Consider the following 8,323-nt stretch of genomic DNA (forward strand, 5'->3'; position numbering starts at 1 on the left):
ACGCTCAACACGCCGGCGACGCTGACGGTCGTGCACAGCTTTCTTCATGGTCCGAGTTGTACGGTGGACGACACAGCTACCGGCGCGTTGAGATCCGCCACGAGTGGGCACCAAACCAGCTTTAAAATCTACGCGCGCGACACTTTCGGTAACTTGCGCAAGGGAGATCGAACGACCCACTCGCTGACAACGGGGGACGGCAGATCCGACGCTTTCCTCGTTACATTCAGCGGCAAGGGCGAGGAGTTCCGCACGTCGACTGCCGTCCAGACGCTTACGAGTACCGGTACTGCCGGGTATTTCAAGCTATCGTACGGCAAGTTCAGGCAGCAGCTCTGTCCTCTCTGCGTGACGACTCTGGCGGGAGACGTGCTCACTATGACCACGAATCTCGTGGGGATTTTGCTGCAGGGCACAAAGTTCGTGGTGCAGGAGTGCATCTTCACTGCTGCAAGTGTGACGACGGCAACAGTCGGCGGAGTGACGACGTCTACGGTGACAGTGGTCACGAACCACGGCTGCGCGGCCTTCAGCTCGAAAAAATTTGCTCTTCAAGTGGCGGCGTCATCGACGGCAGCTTCTGCGGCGCTGACCCCGTTGATTCCGCATGATGTGAGTGCGTCGGGGCTGCGATCAATCCTTCAGGACCTGCATAAGGGAGCGCAAGTGGCAGTCACGCGCACGGCATCAGGCACCGGCTACCAGTGGGGAGTGACGTTCCTGTCGCATTTGCTCGAGTGGAGTGAAGCTCACCTCGCGGTGGAGTACACGAACGGATACGCGCTCAGCTTGTACGCGAACCCTCTGCAGGTAGCGTACACGGCGGCTGCAGGCGAGTACCCCGTGAAGTACACGCCTCACTACGCTGGCTCGTACTCGGTTGCAGTCACGACTTGGGATAAAGCGATCCACGTCAAGGGGAGCCCCTTCACAGTGCTCGTAGCCGACGACGTGACCGACGGCCCAAGCTCTCTATCTGCCACTGGCGACTGGCGCACCGAAAACTACAGCGTTGCTGCCCAGAATATGGTGATTGAGGCGGGAAAGCCCATGTTCTTCCAGGTACAGCTGAAGGATGCTCGCCGTCTTGAAGAGCAGGCGATTCGACTACGAGCAGTGGTCTTAGCTCCGGTGCAGGAGGTGCAGCGCGTGCTCGTGACGGCCGCCCCGTTCAAATTGAGCTTCCGTGGATCCCCCAATACGGCTCAACTGACCACCAGCAGCTCCTTTAACGATATCAAGACTGCTCTGGAAGCTCTGAGCACCATCTCGACTGGCGGCGTCACGGTAACTCCGGAGAATGCCGCCGACACGTCCGTTGTAGTGACCCACGCGTTCCTCGTCACGTTCACGAAAGCCTTGGGCAGTTTGCCGCTAATGACAAGTTCTACCGGCGGAGTAACAGTGACCCACGCCACGACTGGCGCTGTGTCCGTGCGACAGGAGACTCAAACCTTGAAATGTACCTCGGCTGTGGCCATCGGGTCGGCTGGATCCTTGGCTGTGTCGTATAAAGGGGGTGCGCCGGTGGATGTCACCGCCACAACTACACTGACAGCTCTCGCTGGAAGACTTACCACACTGGTGGGCTCTACTGTGACGGTAGTCGCGGAGGATGGAGCTCAAACAACAGTTTGCGCGCAGACTACGTCGTCTCGGCTCTTCATTACGTTCCCTCAACTGCTGGGGGATGTAGCGCCGCTGACGTATTCAAAGCCCAATGGACCCCAGCTAACCCTGGTGAGCGAAGACAACACGGACAACTCAGTGAGCGGCATCTATCCGGCCTGGGGCACGTTCAAGCTCTCGTTACCCGGGAGTAGCGAATCGACTGTAGCGCTGCCGTTCAACGCGTTGGCGTCCGACGTTGAGACCGCGCTGGAGGCTTTGTCGCTGGTGGATCAAGTGACGGTGACTCGAGATCGGTTCGACATAACCACAGAGCCGGCGGCGGCGAAACTTGTCACGCTCGTGCAGTGGACGGTGGCGTTTGTCAGCCACTCGGGCAATGTGCCGGAGCTTGTGCCGGACTTTTCGGGGATCTTCATGCACGACGACGGCCAGCACACCCCGTTTGTGGAGACTGTGGAGCTGGTGCGGGGATCCGTGGGGAACAACCGCTCCTTGACCACAAGCGACACCACGGTGACTATGACTACGACGCTGCAGTACCCAGGCGTGCAGGAAGTCCAGAAGCTTTTGTGTCGCGGGAGCAAGCCGTTCACGCTCGGAAATATTGCTGTGATCCAACCGGACAGTTCGCTCAGCGAGCTCGAATCGAGTTTGAACTCGGTATTACTAGCTGGAGTTCGAGTTTACGCAGTGTCAGAGGTGGACGGAGTGCGTCGGCCAGCTGCAGAGCTGTCAACAGCAGCCATGTTCACCCCCGTGTGCAGTGTCGCCTCTCCTCGCTGGATTGACATTGTGTTCCAGACTCCAGCGGACGTTCCGATGATCGCGTGGAGCTCGACGACTAACGATATCTACATCACCGAGGCCGTGAAGGGCGTTGTTCCCAGTGCGACGCCCATCAGGATCTCCAACACGGAGGTCCAAAAGCTGGTGTGCCAAGTCACTGCTGCCGCGGCAGCTACCGCTTTGTTCGACCTGGTGTTTGCAGGGGAGCGGATCACGGTGGGGGCCAATACGGCGCCAAGTGCACTCCAGACGCAGCTCAACGGTATGAAGAGCATCACTCGGGCGGGCGGTGTCGTTGTCGCGAATACGCCAGCTCAAGTCTGCTCGACCACGACGCCTCTGACCGCTGTGGCAATTACCTTCAACAAAGTAGGCGATCAACCGCTGATAGCAGTATCCCAAGTGCGCGACGGCATCGTGGTGGCACAAGTGACCGAGGCTACGAAGGGTCTGACGTCGCTGGTCTACGATGGCTCGCGTAAGGGGCTGTTTAACGTGACGGCCACACCGATCATTAGCGGGACGTATGCTCTGGGCGTGACGGTGGTAGGTCAGCCAACGTTCTGCCCTCCGACGTTCCAGGTGCAGCCGACGCTAGCGAGTGGAGCGACAAGTACACACACAGCTCCGACTGTCGTAACGCAGGGCGTCACCGAGTGGTTCACGGTTCAAGCCATCGACAAGTTCAACAACCTCCTCGAATCGAGCACCGAATTGGGTCCAGACGCCTTCGTCGCAAAGCTAACTGGTCCTCCAATTGGAGACCCACCCGCAGTTCAGGATGAAGCGTACCCCGTAACGATTACGGAGCGCCAACCGAACACCAACGGCGTCTTCTCTCTAAGTTTCCTGCCACAACGCGCCGGGCTGTACACGTTGTCACTGGTTCGACGACAGGCGGGAGGACTCTGGGCGACGTATTTCTCTACGGCTGACTTTGCAGACGTCTATTTGAGTCGCCAAGACGTGATGGTAGCGTTCAACTGGGGAGAGACGTCCCCACTGGGCGATCCGTTCCCCAACAAGAACTATTCCATCCGCTGGAAGGGTGAGCTACGCGCTGCCGTCTCTGGTCAACACACGTTTACGCTTCGGGCGGATAATGCCGTGGTGCTGGTCGTGGATGGACAAGTGCTACTCGATCTGTTCGCTAGCCCGGTTGTGTCTTCAAGCATGAACAAGTTCGAATCGCTAACTATCGACCTAGAAGAGGGGGAGTTCTACAACGTGGAGATCAGCTATCGCACTAAGGACGCCCAGTCGTTCGTGAAGCTCGAGTGGAGCTGCTTAGAAGCAGGCTTGACCCGTTCCGTCGTGCCTTCGGGTTCGCTGTTCACGTCCACAGCTTTGGTGAATACGCCGTTCGCCATCCAGGCCTACCCAGGAGTGATCAACGCGACCCAAGTGCGCAACTCGTTGGACGGTCTGACGTCGACAAACATAAGCGACAAGCCCATCGTGGTGAACGCGCTGGACACGATGACATTCCAGCTCGAAGCGCACGATACATTTGGGAACCGCCGCTTCCAGAGCGGCAGCGATTCGTTCGAGGTGTCGATGGTCGGCGTTGGCGGCTGGGCGCTGAGTGGACGCGTCAATGATGTGACTTACGGATCCGCTGTCCAGCTCGACCCCACCTTCATCTGCAAGGCGTGTGCAGTCAGCTTCGTCGCGAGTACGCGCACGCTGACCTTGAATGTGGACGTCGCGAGTCGTCTGGAAGCTGGGGTGCGATTCCGAGTGGTTAACGCCAACAGCGGCACATTGGCGCGCGATCGAGACTGCTTCTTCGTTACCGAGAGCGTTGTGGGGCCGTACGATGCAGTGGCCGCAGCTGTCGCAGTCGTTGTGGTGTCAGCAAACGGCTGCGATCCCTTCTCAGGCTCCCAGTTCGACCTTTCCGCTATCGCACCGACAGACTGGAACTACCTCGGGACTTGCTCTGTCGTGCAGAACTCCAGTGCGCTCACAGCTTGTAGCAGTAATTTCCCGCTGAAGCGAGGTGACCAGATTGCTGTCGGGCGCGAACTTCACCGGGTGCACTACACTTCGGGACTGTTTGACGCCATGGACGTGCCACTGCAAGACCCGTATCGAGGAGCCACCGCCGATTTAGTGCCCGTCTTCAAGGCTGGAGATACAACGAGCCGCCATACGGTTGCGATGGTGCCGTACGTGAAAGGGTCGTATCGACTGAGCGTGCGATTGCCAGCTATCAACGCAGTTCACGCGGTCATTGCGCAAGCAGATTCTGCGCTTGGAGGCTCCTTTTACTTGTCCGTGGCAGGACAGAAAACCACCGCGCTGAGTTACAACGTGCAAGCGGCTAACCTCGTGACGGCGCTGGGGGCTCTCTCCACGGTTGGGGTCGGTAACGTGGCTGCGTCACTCTCCTGCGTCAGTGGAGCTGCTGCGCAGGGCTGTCGGTGGCTGGTAACGTTCAAGCAGTTATCAGAGGCCGTGGCTCTCAGTCTTACGGCCTCCTACACCAGTACGCTGACAGGAAACAACGCTCAGGTGATTGTGCGAACGCTCACTCAACCGCGGGCGGCGCAGATGGTCAACGGGTTCCCGAAGACCATTAAAGTGAGCCCTGGCACCATGAATCCGAGCGTGAGCACAGCGTTCGGTGCTGGACTGTATGCTGCTACATCGGGTGTTCTGGCCTCGTTCTTCGTGCAAATGAAGGACACGCACGGGAACAACCAGGAGAGCGACAACAACGCGCTGCAGGTGCAGATTTTCCCAGCAGGGACGACGTACGTGAGCTCTCAAGTGGCAAAGGTGTCGAGTGTTGACTACGTGTCGGAAGGCCTGTACAACATCTCGTACACGCCCGTGTTGTCGGGCCCTCACACGGTGGTGGTAACCGCGCAGACTGCGCCGGAAGTGCACAAGGTTTCGTCCGCGTTCGTATCTCCAGGCACGAGCCGCGGAGGGACATTCGCTCTGCGTTTGTTCGGCCAAACGACCGCGTCGCTGGTGTTTGAAGCCAATGCGACGGACGTGCAGCGCGCGCTGCTGAGTCTGCCTGTGTTTGCGGCCACTGACCAGAACTCAACAGCGCAGACCACCGCCATCAGCGTGACGAGAGTCGTCAACACGCAAAACGGGTTCGACTACATGATCACGTACACGAGACTGCCGCCGTCGTTGGAGCTGGAGCTGGTGCAGACCGTCAACAATCTCTACAGCGGTAATGGAGCTGGTGGCGCGACTGTGACGGCCACCGTGGAGACCCCACAGTCCCGTGAACACATCAAGACTTCTGTGACTCAAGGGAAACCCATTGTCAATGAGCAGCAACAGGTGACGTTAACCTCGACCGCTGCACTGACCGGCGGGTCGTTCCAGCTGCAGTTCGGCGCCGACGTGACGAACTTGATCCCGTACAACGCGCCACCGGCTACGCTTGAGAGCTTGTTGAACCTGTTACCGTCCATTGGTGCGAATGGCGTCAGCGTCAGCCAAGCGACAGTAACGTCAAAGCTGCGTCAGTGGGCTGTCACGTTTGTAGGAGCGACAGCAGGAACCGCTCAGACTGCGTTCTGGAACTCGGCCTTGTACACGCCCGGACGGATCGTGCGCCACGCGAGACTCGTCGGCGACATCCCAGTGCTGGCGCCTGTGCTGTCGAACACGCTCGTTGCCGGCGCTACTCCCGATGGCCAAATAGCTGTGACCGTCACGCTGAATGGTCTCAGCCCGTTCGTCACGATCGTTGCCCACGGCGCGCTCGTTCCAGCCAAATGTACCGCTGTGGATGGCAGCACGCCCTTCACGCCGGGGTCGGTCAATGCTGTCGGACAGGACGGACTGCATTCAGGTCGATTCCACTCGCGCTCGAGCTTCATCATCGAGGCGCGCGACATCAATGGGAATCTGCTGGATGGGACTGGGGGAGGAGTCACGGGATCTCCGCTGCAGGAGCTTCAAATCGTCGAGACGAGTAGCAGTGCTGGACCTACGACCAAGCTCACGGGTACATTCACTTTGGCTTTGAATGGGATGAAGACAGCGACGTTGCCGTGGAATGCGGGACTCCAGGTGGTTGAGGCCGCACTGGAAGCCCTGAGTGCTCTCAGTGGATTCGTTACAGTCGACACGCCCGACGTGCTAACGCCGGTGGCGACGGGAACTGTCATAGCCACAAAGACGTCCAATGTCCTGACGACCTCGACGAGCTTCCTAACGCTCCCCGATTTCGTAGTGGGCGACTGGATTCGCGTCGGATCTACTAGCGGACCTGTCTTCTCTATCACCGCGATCACAGCGACCAGTATCACGCTCTCCGGAATTTACCAAGGCGCCTCGAACAACGCGGCGACTGTATACAAGCAAAGCAACGCGGGCGCCGGCTACACGTACCGGATTCAGTTTGCGGCCGAGCTTGGCGACTTGCCAGCGCTCGTCGCGGACACTTCGCAGCTAAGCGGTAGCGCCAAGGTCACAGCGTGCGATTACCTTCGAACGCAGCAGCTCCAGAGCACTGCAGCGTCGCAGATCAGTGGCACGTTCTCGCTTTCGTTCCGTGACAGCGTGACGCCGATGCTGCCTTGGAACGTCGGCGCGGGTGCACTGAAAAATGCTCTAGAAGCTTTGGACGGAATCCTCACAGCGAGTGTGAGTACTCCGGTATCAGGACTGAACGGTGGATACAGCTGGCAGATCACTCTCGTGTCGACGGAAGCCCAAGATGGCAAGGATCTCGACTTGCTCTACGCGGAAGGCTATCTGCTCGTCGGGGACCAGGTGCGCATCCAAGTCACGCCGACATGCCCGAGTACAACGACAAGAGAAGCCGTGAAGGTTCAATCTGTCGGCGGACGCGAAGGCCACTCGTTTGTCCCGGTGCTGCGTGGCGCCTCTACTGTGGTGGCCGATGTCAGTTATCTGGGCGGCGCGACGTACCAGGCTATCTACGACACTCCGCGAGAGGCGACCTATTCCCTCGACGTTCGGTACGTCGCGCCTCGAGGGCTATTGGGCAGCTACTTCGACAACCGCTGGTTGTACGGCACGCCGACGCTGGAGCGCGTGGATTCCCAGATCGATTTCGCGTGGCAGGAAGACCGGATCACCCCGACGAGCCGAGAGCACGTGAGTGTGCGATGGCAGGGCTACATCAAGCCTTCGTTCAGCGAGGACTACACCTTTTTCGTTCAAGTGAACGACGGCGCGCGGCTCTGGATCGAGAACCAGCTTGTGATCGATCAGTACGACTATGACGTCGAGTCTTCGACTGCGGTGGAGTTCCCAGCCAACACATCGGTGAGCTTGGTGAAGGATCGACTGACGGAGGTGACGCTGGAGTATCGAGAGAACGCGGGCGTGGCCTCCATCTCCCTCTTGTGGCAGTCTCACACGCAGCCCAAGGGCATTGTGCCAAGTGCCCGACTGTTCCATCGGTCGGATGCGATCATGCAGAGTCCGTTCACCGTCACGACACACGGATCCAAACCGTCACCGCCTACCAACATCAGTCTAACGATTAGCGCCGTCAACGCGCTTACAGTTCACTTCTACGCCCCAGACGATGACGGCGGCGCGCCTGTTACTAAGTACCAAGTCGAATGGTGGACGTATGGAGCGTACGGCTCACCGGAGGTGCAAGTCGTGAAGATCGCAACAACCAACACGGGAGGCACGTTCACGCTCACGCTTGGGACTCAAACCACGGGCCCACTACCTCTTAACGCTCTGTATACTGACGTGGAGGCGGCGCTCCAGGCACTCGATGGAGCAGGGGATGTGACGGTGACTTCAACTCTCAACGCGAACTCTCGAGACTACACCATCGCCTTTTACTCGATTGTTGGAACTGTTCCGAGCATCACGGTCGGCGTCTCTCAGCTCGTGGGCACGAAAGCGTACATGGTGTGCTCCAAAGGAGCGGTTCAGGCCC

The sequence above is a fragment of the Phytophthora sojae genome (genome assembly GCF_000149755.1).
Source record: "Phytophthora sojae unplaced genomic scaffold PHYSOscaffold_4, whole genome shotgun sequence".
Classification (NCBI taxonomy): Eukaryota; Oomycota; class Peronosporomycetes; order Peronosporales; family Peronosporaceae; genus Phytophthora; species Phytophthora sojae.